The following is an 18,776-nucleotide window of genomic DNA, read 5'->3' on the forward strand; positions in this document are numbered from 1 at the left end:
TTTTCCCTTGTTCTTTCTATCCTCTCTGACTTCCACAATATATTGTAATTGTATAACTACTGGACTGGCGATAGCCTTTTCGGTTTATTGTAAGCCACATTGAGCCTGCAAACATGTGGGAAAATGTGGGGTATAAATGTGATAAATAAATAAGTGATTCTACTGGTCAGTGGCGTAGGAAGGGGGGGGCGGTGGGGCAGTCTGCCTCAGGTGCACGCCGCTGGGGGGGTGTCGGCTCCGCTGGTTCCCTGCTCCCTCTGCCCTGGAACAGGTTACTTCCTGTTCCGGGGCAGAGAGAGCAGGGAACCAGGGGAGCCGATGCAGCTCCCACTGACATGTCCTCGAGGTGGTTCAGCCTTCCCGCCCATCCCTCACTGCTTTCCCTCATCGCTTTCCCTTGTAAGTACGCGCTCCGGGGGTGTGCGCTCCGGAGGGGGAGGGTGCGCCGTGCTGCACCCAGGGGGGGGTGGGTGCGCAGGGGCGACCTGCCCCGGGTGTCAGCTGTCCTCGCTACAGCACTGCTACTGGTTGCTAAAAATCCTACTGGGGCAAATAATCAAACCTGGGCACCCCGGGGTAAATTTCATGGATATTTTTACCCACAGGGTTTGCACCAATAATCAGAGAGAAATGACATTGGTAGTTTTGCTTAGATTATTGCTCAAGAAAAATTAGACACAGATTTGCAGGTACTTTCTGTGTGCATTTTTTTTTTTTTTATAGTCAAAGCTATGTTTATTGTTCTGTTCTCTTCCCTTCCCCTACCCCCAGGATTGCCCCTGGAAAATACAGAGACAAGTATGTTCATTGCTTGTTAAATGTACATGTGTTTATGTGTATATAGGGATAGGCATAATCAAAGAGCCCAATAAGCAGGGGGAATTTCATGGGCACAGATGCTATTGATTATTGCTTTCCTTATGATCCAACCTTATTGGTTATTTAAAAAAAAAAAATCAGACTTAGACATTTGCATGCTTTCTTGTTCTGTGATTTTCAAAGCAAATCAAGCTACATCATAAAAGTCAGTTTCACTGTACTTTATAGAGAATAGAACAAAATCAAGCCATCAGAAACACACACTTGCATTTTAATATTCACAGACTGAAAAAAAAAGGGGAAATACAGAATGCTTCTTTGTGTTTCTGGCTTCTGAGTTATTCAACCAAAGCTCGCAAGGTCACTGAAAAGGACAGGCTTTAACTGAGTACAGGGAGTTGCTTGTAGTCACGTAAGAACAGGGTGATAGAGCTGGCGTGGGTCCAACTGCAGAACAGCCTTGCAGTATGTGGGATGGATTCCCGATGCCCAGATATTCCTTCAAACCCTTTCCTCCATGTCTCATTTAGTCTTCGCTCCATCCTTTGACCCTCCTTTCAGTGTTTCTGGCTTAGCTGTAGAGAGGTGCGGTAGCCGTGTTAGTCCACTCTTAAAGGTTATCAACAGAAATCAAACAAAATAAAACACGGAAAAGAAAATAAGATGATACCTTTTTTATTGGACATAACTTAATACATTTCTTAATTAGCTTTCGAAGGTTGCCCTTCTTCCTCAGATCGGAAATAAGCAAATGAGGTAGCAGATAGTATATATGAGAGAAACATCAAAGCATTACTTTGACAGTCTGACAGAGTGGGAGGGTGGGGGTGGGTAGGAGGTACGCATGGGGACATCAAAGCATTTCATTGATATTCTAACAGGATGGGTGTTGGTAGGTGAGAGGAGGGTGATAAACAGAGAAATAAACAGAGAAATACAGCTTTATGGTTTATAATGGGTTAGAAAACCCAGATCCTTATTAAGTCCTGTCTCTTGGGTGTTAAAATATGTGAATCAGCTCTGATCACCTTCCTTTTCATCCCACTGCCTCCATCTTCTGCAACCAACTTAGGTGTCAGCTCTGTGGGTGCCATGGATGCTTGAGCACCCCCCAGTATTAAGCAAACTCTATTATAGTGACCAGGGAACATTCACTATGATAAGTTTAGCACTCTTGATCATTTTGAAAAGTTGGCTCCTTTCCTGAGCCTGCTTGCCTCGGGACACGGTAGGGAAGCACAAATTTCTTGAATCATGTTGTGAAACCCCGAGCAGGGGTCGGGGGGGGGGGGGGGGGTCAGGTGTGGCCGGAGAAAATAATACAGCCAGACAAAAGGGTGGAATGCCAAAAATAAGTGTTTATTTACAGGAACAGAAATTCCTGGGCCTGTTTCTTCACAGGGTTGAGACGTAGCGAGGGTAAACCTCTGCAGTTCAGGAACACCGTTATAAGCAGGGGCGTAGCTACGTGGGGTCACGGGGGCATGGGCCCCCACAGATTACGCCTTGGCCCCCTCTACATTTGACCCCCACCACCCGCCTGCCCACCTGCCCCGCTGCCGCATCAGGTACCTTGTTTGCTGGCGGGGGTCCCCAATCCCCACCAGCCAAAGAGTCTTCTTCAGCGCCGGTCGACTCCAGCGCCTTCGTTGTGTGATCATCTGTTTCTGACGCCTTACGTCCTGCACGGGGATACATTCACGGTGCAAGACGTAAGGCATCAGAAACAGATGATCACACAACGAAGGTGCCAGAGTCGACCGGCACTGAAGAAGACTCTTTGGCTGGTGGGGTTTGGGGACGCCCGCCAGCAAATAAGGTACCTGATGTGGGAGCGGCGGCAGGGGGGAGGGTTGCGGTTGCGGCAGCAGGAGGGTCCAAAGTGGCGGGCAGCCAGCGGCGGGAGGGGGGGTTATGGTTGAGGCAGCGGGAGGGTCCAAAGTGGCAGGCGGCAGGAGGAGGCGGCTAAACAGTGCCCCCCACCTCGGGCTGTGGCCCCCCTCCCGACGAGTTCTGGCTACACCCCTGGTTATAAGTATTTATTTTCACGTACCCTCGGACCTGTTTCTTCACAGAGCACCAGGCATAGAATGGGGAAACCCCCTGCGGTTTGGGCACACAGCAGTAAGCCGCCTCTGGCAGTAGTTTCAAACACAGTCCGCGGCTGAGGGGTTGGCCTGCCCCAAACACAGCCTTTCAGTTCTATTTTACGTCTCACGTCTGGCAGGGCCGTGCCGATGCGGTAAGCGAGGTAAGCGCCGCAGGGGGGCGCCCACCTCTGGAGGGCGCCGCCGCGGTGCTTACCCTCGCCCCGGCGCCCCAGCCCAATCGTGGACTTCGGACTTCCCTGCTGCCCTCACAAGCGTAGCGCTTTTGCGAGGCAGCTCGGGCTCTCCCTCCTTCCTTCCTTGGTTCCCGCTCTGGCTCCCCGATCAGCAGCCCCCCCCCCTGCGTGTTTTAACCTTTACGCGATGTCAATCAATGAAGAACGCACAACAGACTCGTTTCCAGCTTCTCTCTTCACACAGTGTCCCGCCTTCAGCGTCAGCGATGATGCATTTCCTGTTCCCGCGAGGGCGGGACACTGTGTGAAGACAGAAGCTGGAAGCGAGTCTGTTGTACGTTCTTCATTGATTGACATCGCTGCCACGTCGGAGAGTAAAGGTTAGAACACGCGGGGGGGGGGGGGCTGCTGATCGGGGAGCCAGAGCGGGAACCAAGGAAGGAAGGAGGGAGAGCCAGAGCTGCCTCGCAAAAACGCTGCAGCCTGCCAAATGTAGGGGGGAGGGCAGGGGAGAGGAGAATTGTTGGCCATGTATGGATGCAGGGCAGGTAGAGAGAAGAAATCACTGGACAGGAGGGGAGAGGGCAGGGGAGAGAATTGCTGACATGGATGGAGGGGAGGGCAGGGAAGAGAGGAGAATTGCTGGGCATAGATCGAGGGGGACAGGGGAGAGAGGAAATTATCTGGAGATAGATGGAGGAGAGGGCAGGGGAGAACGGAGAGTTCCTGGACATGGATGGATGGATGGAGGGGAGGGCAAGGGAGAGAGGAGAATTCTGGACATGGATGATGGGAGATGGGAAGATGGGATCCGGAGATGGGAAGGCGGTAGAACAAGAGGACATGAAATGAGATTGAAGGGGGGCAGCCTCGAAAAAGATGTCAGGAAGTATTTTTTCACGGAGAGGGTGGTGGATGCTTGGAATGCCCTCCCGCGGGAGGTGGTGGAGATGAAAACGGTAACGGAATTCAAACATGCGTGGGATATGCATAAAGGAATCCTGTGCAGCAGGAATGGATCCTCAGAAGCTTAGCTGAAATTGGGTGGCGGAGCAGGTGGGGGAAAGAGGGGTTGGTGGTTGGGAGGCTAGGATAGGGGAGGGCAGACTTATACGGTCTGTACCAGAGCCGGTGATGGGAGACGGGACTGGTGGTTGGGAGGCGGGAAATACTGCTGGGCAGACTTATACGGTCTGTGCCCTGAAAAAGACAGGTACAAATTCAAGATAAACTCATATCTTGGGCAGACTAGATGGACCATGCAGGTCTTTTTCTGCCGTCATCTACTATGTTACTATGGATGGATGAATGGGGATAGGGGAGAGAGGAAATTTTCTGGAGATGGATGGAGGAGAGGGCAGGGGAGAACGGAGAGTTCCTGGACATGGATGGATGGATGGAGGGGAGGGCAAGGGAGAGAGGAGAATTCTGGACATGGATGGATGAATGGGGACAGGGGAGAGAGGAAATTTGCAGGATATGGGTGGATGGATGGAGGAGAGGGAAGGGGAGAATGGAGAGTTGTTGGACATGGATGGATGGAGGGGAGGGACGTCAGGAAGGAGATGCACATGGATGGAGGGGAGGGAAGAGAGGAGAAATGCTGGACATGGATGGAGTGGAGGGCAGGGAAGAGAGGAGAAATGTTGGACAAGGATGGGGGGGAAGGAAAGATAAAGGAAGGAGATGCACACGGATGGAGTGGAAGGGAGAGAGGAGAAATGCTGGACATGGATGGAGGGGAGAGAAGACAAAGGTTGTAGATGCACATGGATGGAGGGGAGGGGAGTGAGGAGAAATGCTTTATATGGATGGAGGGGAAATTGCTGAATTTAAAGGCTGGATTGGAACACTTTGAGGGCAGATGTTGAAACTGGAGAAAGGATAGGGTGGTAGACAGGACGCATAAGGACACAGAAAGATGGTGGACATGGTGAGAGAAAAAAATATCAAATGGAAAGAAGACACTGGGACCAAAGCTAATAGAAAAACTAAATGCTCTGACAGCAAAGGTAGAAAACATTTTTTATTCAAAATTTATTAATTGGAATATGTCAGCTTTTGGAAATGTACATCTGTGATATTTTGCATGTAAGTTTCAATGTTTCTAGTATTGCTGCATGCTGAGTCTGACTTCTTGTATTTTGCCTTCATATCTGTTAAGCCATGTGTTTTTCATGTGTGATCAAGATGCAGTATTCTGCTAGCGTGAAGTATTTGCAGCCCTTTTTGTTTTATTTTGGTTTCACTAGGTTGTGTACTGGTGTTTTAGAGCCCGGTGTAATTATAGTGCTGCCTTTCCATGCATAAGGTTGTAGCTCGTCCTGTCCTTGGAATTAGTGCTGTTATGGTTTGGTAAGGCTATGAGTGTGTTTTGCACAAGTTTGTATATAGTGTTTTGCAGTGGAGAGATTGTGTGTTGGCCTTACTGAGGTGGCACCAAAACACCAGAAAGGGTGTAGAGCCTAAATCATGACACACTACCTCTTGAAGGATCTACATATGGTCGTTAATAAAAGGAGCTCATTGTGAACACTAGCCACCCTAAAAGGGTGTTTTTTGGCTCTACACGTATCATGATATTATGATCCCTTGTTTCATATTGTTGACGGTCTGCATGTTCCGTATGGTGGTATATTGGTGTATTAGGGTCTTCCCAGTGTAATATTTATGGTACAGTAAGGTTCTGAGTGTGTTTTTGCACAAAGTTGTGCATAGTGTTTTGCAGTTGAGCGATTGTGTTTAGTATATGCTTTGAGCAACCACTTTATTCTTTGACATATGATACATATCTAATATCTAAATTTAATAAAAGGTATTAACTGTGACTTTTATTTTTACTTATTTTTTTTCTGTGTGTTGTCAAACACTTATGGAGGTAAGCTCCGCCCCTGGCCCACCCCTAACCCCGCCCCCTTTAGCCTCCCCAAACAGTTGGGCCACCGACCGCCTATGGCAGGCATGGATGGGAGGGCAGAGAGGCATGGATGGGAGGGCAGCAGCAGGGCCCAGGGAGAGGACAAATTGCTGGAAGGGGAGGGGAGAGAGGAGGATTGCTAGCTATGGATGGAGGAGGGAAGGGCAGAGAGGGACAAGGATGGACATGGGGGCCCAGGGAGAGGACAAATTGCTGGAAATGGAGGGGAGGGGAGAGAGGAGGATTGCTGGCTATGGATGGAGGAGGGAAGGGCAGAGAGGGACAAGGATGGACATGGGGACCCAGGGAGAGGACAAATTGCTGGAAATGGAGGGGAGGGGAGAGAGGAGGGTTGCTGGCTATGGATGGAGGAGGGAAGGGCAGAGAGGGTCAAGAATGGACATGGATGGGAGGGCAGGACCCAGGGGGAGAGAAGAAATTGCTGGAAATGGATATAGAGCAAGAAATGAAGAAGAAAGGAGGAAAGTAAAGAAATAAATGAAAAGGAAGCCCTGGAAATGGAGTTAAGAGGACAGATAGCAGCAGACTCAGATACTGGGCCAGCATGATCGGAAAAAGAAAGTCACCAGACAACAAAGGTAGAAAAAATCATTTTATTTTCATTTTAGCGTTTGGAATATGTCCACTTTGAGAATTTACATCTGCTATCTTATTTTGCAATGTATAGCAATTTGTTTCTAAGAATATTGCTGACAATTCCTGTCAATGTGGCAAGTGGTGAGCGATCATTTTCACCGGGGGGGGGGGGGGTGATCATTTTCACGGGGGGGGGGGGCGCCAACTGATAGTCTGCAGGGGGGCGCCAGAGACCCTAGGCATGGCCCTGACGTCTGGCTTGGACCAGACCTCCAGCAAACTTGCAAAAGTTCAATCAGTTAACAACGGCTTACCTCAACCTGATCACAGCATTGGGGTGCCTTCAGTCAATTCAGTCACCCCAAGAAAAATGTCAGGAAGTATTTCTTCACAGAGAGAGTGGTGGATGCTTGGAATGCCCTCCCATGGGAGGTGGTGGAGATGAAAACGGTAACGGAATTCAAACATGCGTGGGATAAACATAAAGGAATCCTGTTCAGAAGGAATAGATCCTCAGGAGCTTAACCAAGATTGGATAGCAGAGCCGGTAGTGGGAGGCGGGGCTGGAGGTTAGTAGGCGGGGATAGTGCGGGCAGACTTATACGGTCTGTGCCAGAGCCGGTGGTTGGGAGGCGGGGCTGGTGGTTGGGAGGCGGGGATAGTGCTGGGCAGACTTATACGGTCTGTGCCCTGAAGAGCATAGGTACAAATCAAAGTAGGGTATACACAAAAAGTAGCATACATGAGTTGTCTTGTTGGGCAGACTGGATGGACCGTGCAGGTCTTTTTCTGCCGTCATCTACTATGTTACTATGTTACTATATGCTGGGCCTTTTTCTCCTTCTCCCCTGGGCCTCTTTAACTTCTTCCTGGACCTGCCTTTTGAGCAAGGAGGTTAGATTGAGAACAGGAGATGGTACGAGGCTATCTAGCCCATTATATGAGTTGAAGCCAGAAGGCATAGCTTGCTGGCAAGTAGGCGGAGTCACAAGTACACCCAAAACAATAGCAAACGCTATTCAAAGCAATAGTAAAAGATTATTAGAAATAATGGACTGCCTATGCATGGTCCATCTGTAAAAAGTCAAAAGCTGTTCCACTTGGATAGGCAGTGCCTTAAAAGCTGGAGGACAAAAGATTTTAAAAAAAACTTTTAATTTATTTGAAAGCGTCACATACATAGATAAAAATATCATAAAATCAAAACTGAATATCACTAAAACAGCTTTAAAAATTATTGTATCTGGTGGAAACAGCACTAATAAAGGCTGAATTCTGTGCTCCTTTTTCTACACTGTTATATACAATCTAATATAATAAAACTCACCCTCAACGTTCTGAGGACATGGACGTCACTTCCGTAATGAAGGGTTCGTGGTGGTGAAGCCACCGAAAGCACCATGTCGCTGGGCCCCGCCCTCGCGTCAAACGTGATGACGTCGAGGGCGGAGCAATGGCATCACACATCGAGGGCGGGGCAATGGGGTCAGTGGCTTCACAACCAAGAAGCTGATCAAGGTGCGTTCATGAGGTGCGGACCTATGGCGTCAGTGGCTTCAGAACGACGAACCGGTGGGTAGGGAGGGAGGGGTGTTGGGGAGGAAAACCTTGCTAGCGCCTGTTTCATTTGATCCAGAAACGGGCCTTTTTACTAGTATAGTAATATACAGGGCTTTTTTTGAGGGGGTACTTGGGGGTACTGAGTAGCGGCACCTTTTCCATTGTCTGCTAAAATTGACCCATGGTCCCCAAGTTTTAATGAAAGAGCTCAGGCTCTACACACCAATTCTGCCTTGTTAGATTCTGTGACTGGTTGCAGGCATAGGAGCCAACTTTTCAAAATTATTGGGGGTGCTAAGCCCAATGGAAATGACCCCTCCCTGGACATATACAAGGAATTTTCTCAATATTGGGGGTGCTCAAGCACCTACAGCACCCACAGAGTCAGCTCCAGTGGTTGCAGGGGGCCTGGCTATTGTGGGGTGGGTCCCTCAGTGATCATTCCACCCCAGAAGAGTGGCCCGGTATTTGAGTACCAGTACATTTTTCGCTAGAAAAAATGCACTGGTAATATATGGCCAAATTTCAGTGAGGATATCCTGTTTGCTGCTGAGGTCATCTTAACTGTTGTAATCTGCCTTGGGAAGCCTGGCATTATAAAGATTGGAAGTAAAATTAAACTCTCCTTTCATTGGGGCATATGGAATCACATCTTCACCTCATCTCTTTTGTACAAATGGAGCATTCTGTTTCGAGCATGTTTCAGGGACAAGTGGTTTTCATAAGTCAAAATAATAAAAGAAAATATTTTCTTTCATGTAGATCTCTCATTTGTTTAAACATAATTAAATGGTCTATAAGCCCCTAATGCAGCCCACTGCTTTTCTTATATTTTGTCCTTGACTTATACTATGCCAAAACTGGAAATACAGTGAGACAGAATAGTAGAATTCAGTAACATCCAAAACTGAATAATTAGCATTATAATTGTTTTTGTTTTTGGGTAATAACTGAGTAGAGAGGAGTGGTAGCCGTGCCAGTCCACTTTTAAAGGTAATCAATAGAAATAAAACAAAATAAAACATGGAAAAGAAAATAAGATGATTCCTTTTTTATTGGACATAACTTAATACATTTCTTGATTAGCTTTCGAAGGTTGCCCTTCTTCGTCAGATCGGAAATAAGCAAATGTTGGTAGATGACAGTATATATAAGTGAAACATCAAAGCATTTCAGTGACAGTCTAACAGGATGTACAGCGCTGCGTATGCCTTGTAGCGCTATAGAAATGCTAAATAGTAGTAGTAGTAGTAGGATGGGGGTGGATAGGTGAGAGACAGGAAGTGGGTGAGGGACAGGGAGATATGCATGGAGACAGGAGGGTGAGAAAACAGTACAATTTTATGGTTTATAATGGGCTAGAAAACCCAGATCTTTGTTAAGTCCTGTCTGGTGGGTGTCAAAATATTTAATCATTCTGACTTCAAAGGTCTTACGTTCCTGTACTACTGGTACAGTGTTCTGGTTTTGTAAAGTGCTGCCCCAGCTTTTGTGTTAGTCCACTTTAAAGGTAATCAATAGAAATAAAACAAAATAAAACATGGAAAAGAAAATAAGATGATTCCTTTTTTATTGGACATAACTTAATACATTTCTTGATTAGCTTTCGAAGGTTGCCCTTCTTCGTCAGATCGGAAATAAGCAAATGTTGGTAGATGACAGTATATATAACTGAAACATCAAAGCATTTCAGTGATAATCTAACAGGATGGGGGTGGATAGGTAGAGACAGGAAGAGTCTGGCCTTCCGACAGCCACCCAACTTAAAACACAAGCTAATTAGAATGAAAAATGCTAGTACCAATTAGGATGTCACCTCTGTGGGGCAGCACTTTACAAAACCAGAACACTGTACCAGTGATTTCATGGTAAGAATCCTGAAAGGGAACTTTAAAACAATACAGGAACGTAAGACCTTTGAAGTCAGAATGATTAAATATTTTGACACCCACCAGACAGGACTTAACAAAGATCTGGGTTTTCTAGCCCATTATAAACCATAAAATTGTATTGTTTTGTCACCCTCCTGTCTCCATGCATATCTCCCTGTCCCTCACCCACTTCCTGTCTCTCACCTATCCACCCCCATCCTGTTAGACTGTCACTGAAATGCTTTGATGTTTCACTTACAGTGGGGGAAATAAGTATTTGATCCCTTGCTGATTTTGTAAGTTTGCCCACTGACAAAGACATGAGCAGCCCATAATTGAAGGGTAGGTTATTGGTAACAGTGAGAGATAGCACATCACAAATTAAATCCGGAAAATCACATTGTGGAAAGTATATGAATTTATTTGCATTCTGCAGAGGGAAATAAGTATTTAATCCCTCTGGCAAACAAGACCTAATACTTGGTGGCAAAACCCTTGTTGGCAAGCACAGCGGTCAGACGTCTTCTGTAGTTGATGATGAGGTTTGCACACATGTCAGGAGGAATTTTGGTCCACTCCTCTTTGCAGATCATCTCTAAATCATTAAGAGTTCTGGGCTGTCGCTTGGCAACTCGCAGCTTCAGCTCCCTCCATAAGTTTTCAATGGGATTAAGGTCTGGTGACTGGCTAGGCCACTCCATGACCCTAATGTGCTTCTTCCTGAGCCACTCCTTTGTTGCCTTGGCTGTATGTTTTGGGTCATTGTCATGCTGGAAGACCCAGCCATGACCCATTTTTAAGGCCCTGGCGGAGGGAAGGAGGTTGTCACTCAGAATTGTACGGTACATGGCCCCATCCATTCTCCCATTGATGCGGTGAAGTAGTCCTGTGCCCTTAGCAGAGAAACACCCCCAAAACATAACATTTCCACCTTCATGCTTGACAGTGGGGACGGTGTTCTTTGGGTCATAGGCAGCATTTCTCTTCCTCCAAACACGGCGAGTTGAGTTCATGCCAAAGAGCTCAATTTTTGTCTCATCTGACCACAGCACCTTCTCCCAATCACTCTCGGCATCATCCAGGTGTTCACTGGCAAACTTCAGACGGGCCGTCACATGTGCCTTCCGGAGCAGGGGGACCTTGCGGGCACTGCAGGATTGCAATCCGTTATGTCGTAATGTGTTACCAATGGTTTTCGTGGTGACAGTGGTCCCAGCTGCCTTGAGATCATTGACAAGTTCCCCCCTTGTAGTTGTAGGCTGATTTCTAACCTTCCTCATGATCAAGGATACCCCACGAGGTGAGATTTTGCGTGGAGCCCCAGATCTTTGTCGATTGACAGTCATTTTGTACTTCTTCCATTTTCTTACTATGGCACCAACAGTTGTCTCCTTCTCGCCCAGCGTCTTACTGATGGTTTTGTAGCCCATTCCAGCCTTGTGCAGGTGTATGATCTTGTCCCTGACATCCTTAGACAGCTCCTTGCTCTTGGCCATTTTGTAGAGGTTAGAGTCTGACTGATTCACTGAGTCTGTGGACAGGTGTCTTTCATACAGGTGACCATTGCCGACAGCTGTCTGTCATGCAGGTAACGAGTTGATTTGGAGCATCTACCTGGTCTGTAGGGGCCAGATCTCTTACTGGTTGGTGGGGGATCAAATACTTATTTCCCTCTGCAGAATGCAAATAAATTCATATACTTTCCACAATGTAATTTTCCGGATTTAATTTGTGATGTGCTATCTCTCACTGTTACCAATAACCTACCCTTCAATTATGGGCTGCTCATGTCTTTGTCAGTGGGCAAACTTACAAAATCAGCAAGGGATCAAATACTTATTTCCCCCACTGTATATATACTGTCATCTACCAACATTTGCTTATTTCCGATCTGACGAAGAAGGGCAACCTTCGAAAGCTAATCAATAAAAAAGGGTAATAACTGAGAAAATGCTGTTGAAAACTGACTTGAAGAAGTAATAAACATATATCACAGAACTGAGAAAATGTTGGCACATTTAGACTGGCTCTGGACATCTGCAGGAAGGTAGCTCTGCCCTCATTATTTAATATCTTTCTTTTAAATAGTAGCAATAAACAATATTACATGCATTTTTATAATATACCACTGCATTCCACAAAACAAAAGGAGCAAGTTCCCACAAACCATCTTTCTTTTTCGATCTAGGCACAAGAAAAAAAAAGATTTTAAATGCTCTCAGGTTTCAACCTAATTCATGTTTAATGTGGGATATAGGGGCCATAAATAAGTAAGTAAATAAATAGATAGACAGAAACTCCGAATGTTGAGCATCCGATTCTCATAACATGATGTCTGTTTTAGTGGTCCTTTACCAGGAGGAAAAGAAATCTCTGCATGAATATAATACATGCTAGGGTGTCCCTATATCAGCCCCTCCAAATAACACACTGATTATGATTTATAACAAACTACTCTACCTATGAAACGTTATTCCGTTATTATACTTCCTCTGTGTACACCCCTATGCTGCACAAGCCGGCATGGTTGAAAATGTAAGCGAGATTAAATAAAAATGCTGCAAACAATAAAGAACGACACCGTGGATGCAGCAGCTCATAGGTTTGTTTTGAGTGAACGCAGAATGACGGCCGCAAGGGGAAGGGAAACAGAGACTAACCTCAATGGCTTCAACTTTTTGACTTCATATCATCAGTGTTGGACATTGTTTGATGCTTGCAACGTTGTCACGTTAAAAGTTTATGGTGTGCTGCACGAAGACACGTGGGAACCCCTTTAAGATTGAGAAGGGGTTTTTTTAAAGCCAATGATGAAGAACAGAATATTGTGATAATTTTTAGCTCTATAGATCTGTTGATCTGGAGCTCTTTGAGACTTTTTCCTTCCTTTAATGTGCATCCCTGTCAGTCGGACATATTTCTGAAACGTAGTGGGTCATTATTTTGTTTTTTTGGGTTTAGATTTTTTGCCTTAATTGATCCCACACCCTGTTTGGAATTGATTTGTACTAGATATATTGACTCCAGAAACGGGCTGGCTCTGAAATCCTCCACTAGATGGCATAATATTTCTTTCTAAGCAATTTCTACGCTTTTTTAAATTCCTGCACAAAAGCTATACTCTATCTGAATGCTTGACTTTGGTCACCCATACAAAACACAGACAGACCCTGACCAAATACAGAATAATAACCACTGACTAGAAATAGGAAGAGACAGCAAGAAAAATGATCTGGAAACCCCTAGAAGCCAGATTCTGCAGGCAATGCAATACTGGAGAAGTAGAAACAGAAATGCATTTCTTATTGCACTGTGCAAAACACAAAGATATCAGAAGTACACATTTCTTAAAATGAATAAAATCAAAGATTTCCCAAAAATGAATGAGCAGGAAAAATTGTGAAATCCTGGGGGAAAGGGGAGAATCATCAGTTACAGCAGCAAAATATCTCCTACCACCAGGTAAGAAATGTGACTTGACTAGGGACAATGCAGGCCAGGACCAGAACCTGGGAATCGTTCTTACATAAGTAATGCCACACTGGGAAAAGACCAAGGGTCCATCGAGCCCAGCATCCTGTCAACGACAGCGGCCAATCCAGGCCAAGGGCACCTGGCGAGCTTCCCAAACGTACAAACATTCTATACATGTTATTCCTGGAATTGTGGATTTTTTCCCAAGTCCATTTAGTAGCGGTTTATGGACTTGTCCTTTAGGAAACCGTCTAACCCCCTTTTAAACTCTGCCAAACTAACCGCCTTCATCACGTTCTCCGGCAACAAATTCCAGAGTTTAATTACGCGCTGAATGAAGAAAAATTTTCTCCGATTTGTTTTAAATTTACTACACTGTAGTTTCATCGCATGCCCCCTAGTCCTAGTATTTTTGGAAAGCGTGAACAGAAGCTTCACATCCACCTGTTCCACTCCACTCATTATTTTATATACCTCTATCATGTCTCCCCTCAGCCGTCTCTTCTCCAAGCTGTATAGCCCTAGCCTCCTTAGTCTTTCTTCATAGAGAAGTCGTCCCATCCCCGCTATCATTTTTGTCGCCCTTCGCTGCACCTTGTTATTGACTACTCTGTATAAAACTTAGTTTCACTGTTGTTACTGTTTCTTTGCAAATTATCCCCTTCTGTTATATACCAATAAATGTCCCCCCAGGCCCCACCGGCAGAAGAGGTCTTCCTCCAACGCTGCTCTTCACTCTGCCGCACGGCCTGCCAAGTGGCTGCTTTTCTTCTCAGGCTGTGCATGCTCGGTTTGGAAACTGAGCACGCGCGACGTGAGAGAAAAAGCAGCTGCAGAGGCAGGCCATGCGGCAGAGTGAAGAGCAACGTTGGAGGAAGACCTCTTCGGCTGGCGGGGCCTCGGGATCCCCGCCAGCCAAGGTATTTGCAGTTGCGGCAGGGGGGGGGGGCGATGATGATCCTGTGGGGTGGGTGGCCCTGGCTCAGTCTCTCCACGGCCCTGTGGTGAGTCATCCCAAAAGGTGAGTTCTACCACTCCAAAGAGTGAGATTTAAGGATGTAGCGTGTTTGTGAAGACTGTCGTTTGCTGCTTGGAGAGTGAGTGGCTAGAGGGTGTGGCAGGAGAGTTTGTAGTGGCTCTGCTGTGTGTGACCGCATTGTTTGTCGGTGGTGGGAGAGTGAGTGTCAGCTTCTGTTTGTTGCTGCTGTGTTTCACCAAGTTGGTAGGGAGAGGTGAGCACTGGTGTCACTGCATTGCACCTGTAGTGTGGGGAAATGGAGGCACTCAATGCGCAGGTGGCTTACATGTTGGAGGAAGAGGGAAGGCACCACAGGAGGTACTCACGCCCCAGAGTTTTCAGGCCCCGTAGCAGTTTCCTAGACCTCACTGACCTGCAGTGTCTCACTATTTGTTCATTCCATAAACTGGCGAACGCCACTACTGTACTATGTACACATTGAGCCTGAAAATAGGTGGGAAAATGTGGGGTATAAACGCAACAAATAAAATAAATAAATAGGTACCGCTTTGCTAGGGCTGCCATTCAGCACCTTTGTGACCAGCTCCAACCCCTCCTGCAGCCACAGGACCCATAGGAACAACCCCATCCCTGTGCACCTAAAGATCACTATGTTTTCTGGCCACTGGGAGTTTCCAGTCTGTCCTATCTGTGAACAGGGGTCTCACCCAGGCTTCCATTTCTAACTGCCTCACCCAGTTCCTTGATGCCTTCCTTACCCACACCTCTGAGTACATCACCTACCCCACCACCCCCCAGGCCCTGCAGAACAACATGGCTGACTTCTACACCGTAGCTCGCTTCCCCTCGGTCATAGGTGCCATTGCACACATGTCGCACTCAGACCCCCCCCCCCCCCCGGGTACGAGAGGCCACTTATAGGAACAGGAAAGCATTCCACTCACTCAATATGCAAGTTGTGTGTGACGCCCAGGGGGAGATTTTAGACGTATGTGCCCGATACCCATGTTCCACCCATGACGCCTATATATTGCAGCACTCAGGAATCTTCCGCAGGTTTGACCGAGGGGAGATCACCGGCAGATGGCTCCTAGGTAAGTGCAGCATGGATGTGGCCAAACTATACCTCCTCCACCGGGCAACCCTCAGCACTGTCTCCCTCCAGCTCACTACACAACCCACTATTCCCCCCCCCCCCCACCTCCACAAGGTACCCACTCCAAACAATACGCACTCATATTTCTCATCCTGCTTCTCCACAAAGGTGACAGAGGCTACCGACAGCAGAGTTGGCTCATGACCCCCATAGTGCACCCACAAACAGGGTCAGAGGAGAACTACAACAGTAGACATTGGACCACACGTGGCATCATCGAGTGCACCTTCGGACAACTTAAGAACAGGTTCCGATGTCTGGAACATTCTGGAGGAGAGCTCCTGCACAGACCCCAAAAGGTGGCAAAGATATTCCTGGCCTGCTGCATGCTACATAATTTGGCAATGCGCAGAGGACAGGCCCTCCCAGAAGAGCCACAGCCACCACAGCAGCAGACCCCAGATGAACAGGATGAGGAGCCCCCTCTACCTCCCGCCCACAGAGCAGAGCAGAGTGCACACCAGCTGGGGTTCAGAGCCAGGCAAAGACTGATTGAGACAAGTTTTGTGTGAGAGTAAGTTGATATTTATTTCTATCACATAGTACTTTCACACCACCACCCCCATCACCCGCTCTGTGCATATTCCCCTCCCTCCAACCCTCACCCCCCACCCCCCAGCATGTCCCATCACTTTCCCCGCCCCCTCCCCTGGCCCCATCCCCTCCTACCCCTCCCACCATGTTCCGTTGCAGCTGGTGCTGCAGGGGAACTCTGTTGAGAGTCCTCCTCTGATGAGCTCCCACTCTCCTCCTCTGTGTCCAACAGGCAGCCTGCTGCCTCAGCTGCCCTGTGGAAGTCCGGCCATCTTGCAGTCTGTGGCTTGCCCTGCAACCTGGGTACAGGACCCAGAAGGGGAGCTGGTGTGGTGGCCGCTGGACCAGTGGCTGGGGAGGCTGAGGATCTCAAGCTCCTCTTCTTTGTGGGTGGTTGCTGTGCAGTAGTTGAAGCAGGGGCGTAGCCAGACACCTAAGTTTGGGTGGGCCTGGACCCAAGGTGGGTGGGCAGAACTCCGCCTTGTCCTACAAGTGATTTGGTTTCTCCCTCTCTCGCCTGCATGCCATATGGTCTTTCAAACATCCCCTCTCCCCCATATACCTTTTCAATAGCAGATTTTCACCGGCAGCAAACAGTTGTTGGGAGTTTTTGGCTGGTGAGGCTTGGGGTCCCTGCCAGCCACATTATAGGTGTGCTGCTACTTGGTGGGCCTGAACCTAAGGGTGACCAGCCCACCCTTGGCTACGCCACTGAGTTGAAGTAGATGCCACTTGTTGCTGCATCAGGGCTGTACTAGGTGCGTTCAGGTCATGGCATAGGCCCTCAATGCTGTGCTCCAGCTGTTGGAGCTGCTGTACCACTTCACGTTGGGCCTGTACCGCTTCCCGTTGCAACTGGAGTGCTTCCCGTTGCAGCTCCAATTTCTGGCGCCGGTAATCTTCCATGTGCACATTGTGGCCCAGCAATTGTGTGGATCAAGCTGCTAGTTTAGTGGGGTTTTAAAAAGGCTTGGATAGCTTCCTAAAAGAAATGACCTTAAGCCATTATTAAGATGGACTTGGGGAAAATCCACTGCTTATTTCTTGGATAAGCAGCATAAAATGTATTGTACTGTTTTGCAGTGGCGTTCCTGGCCTGGATGGCACCCGGGGCGGAGCGCAGATGCGCCCCCCCCCCAGGGTGCAGCGCGCCCCCCCCCGCTATATGACACCTCCCCCCTCCGGCAAAATGACACCCCCCCGGGTGCATGCCCCTGGGGGGGGGGGGGTGCTGCGGCGCGCGCCTGCTCCTCCGAGTCCGCTAAACTTCGTTCGTTCGCTGCAGCTCCCTCTGCCCCGGAACAGGAAGTAACCTGTTCCGGGGCAGAGGGAGCTGCAGCGAACGAACGAAGTTTAGCGAACTCGGAGGAGCAGGCGCGTGCCGCGGCACCCCCCCAGCGGCGTGCACCCGGGGCGGACCGCCCCCCACCCCCTTGGTACGCCACTGCTGTTTTGAGATCTTGCCAGGTACTTGTGACCTGGCTTGGTCACTGTTGGAAACAGGATGCAGGGCTCGATGGACCTTCAATCTGTCCCAGTATGGCAACCCTTATGTACTTAGCTCTGTGGAACTTCAGCCAACACAGATCTCCAGCTAAGCACCGTTTCTGGGTTGTAGAGTTTTCCTGCTACAACTAATTGCATTATTCTTTCCGTACATTCCCAACACAAAGTTTAGTAAATCAGGCCCCAAAACAGAATTATACTCAAAATGATGGACATTTTGAGCTTGGCCCTCAGAAATCAAAAAGCAACAGGTTCTAGATGATTTACTACACCTACATAATAAACATGCGAAAAACTTCCCCGCACTGAAATCTGGACCCAGTACAGATCCTGGAACGTGCTCCATTTTCCAACCTCACCCGGATACTGCTGAAATGAACTTTCCCATTCCTATCTGAAGGCTGTTCAGGAGCTATAATTGTGTTTGCATTCTGAACATCCTCTTATACAAACAGAAGTGTTTGCTGAGCTATTATAGATAGAGGATAAAGGAAGGATATCCAGACAAAACTCATTTGCCTTACACAGTGGCTCAAGTCTAGGTCCTGGATTCGAGGGCAAGTTGGAGCCAAGTAAGTTCTCAATGTTTCTACAAGTCTCAGCCCAGAAGATTACTACGGCTGTTATTCATGTTGGCATCCTAGTAAAACTTATTTTCTATAGGGTTTCGATGGCGTATTTTTGTACCTTCAGAGGGGGTGACTCTTTAGAAGCCCTGCACCTTCCCTCTGAAGCAATCAATCTCCAAATTTATATTTCCCCGAGGAAATGTATGCAAGGTTTCATGACCAATAGCTTCTTTTGTGGGTAGATTTGTCTGGGAACGTAACTGATACGTGAGTAGGATTTTTGCTTCTCGAGAGGTTGGATGGGTCTTCAGCTTGATGGTGCACCCAGCACTACTTTCTTTTCCCTTTCAAAGTGTGTTAGGGTGGGGTGGGAGGACTGTTTTCCATTTATTTCGTTCTGGTCTTCGTTGTGTTTCACTATTGGACATGGTGGTACTTTCATCATCGTGCTTTCCAACAGGTGGATGCAGTCAAGGTAGAAACATCACCAGAAATTTCCCGAGCAGATTT

At 47.7% G+C, this 18,776-nt stretch overlaps 1 long non-coding RNA gene across 1 annotated transcript; it reads left to right on the top strand.

The window, feature by feature from the left end:
• The first annotated feature begins 16,565 nt into the window (after positions 1 to 16,565).
• On the top strand, positions 16,566 to 17,029 carry LOC115474758. The gene is made up of 3 exons (XR_003942901.1): positions 16,566 to 16,595; positions 16,652 to 16,655; positions 16,908 to 17,029. It is a non-coding gene; the product is annotated as an uncharacterized LOC115474758 (long non-coding RNA).
• Positions 17,030 to 18,776: the final 1,747 nt, after the last annotated feature.

This window comes from Microcaecilia unicolor, chromosome 7, assembly GCF_901765095.1.
Source record: "Microcaecilia unicolor chromosome 7, aMicUni1.1, whole genome shotgun sequence".
Lineage (NCBI taxonomy): Eukaryota > Metazoa > Chordata > Amphibia > Gymnophiona > Siphonopidae > Microcaecilia > Microcaecilia unicolor.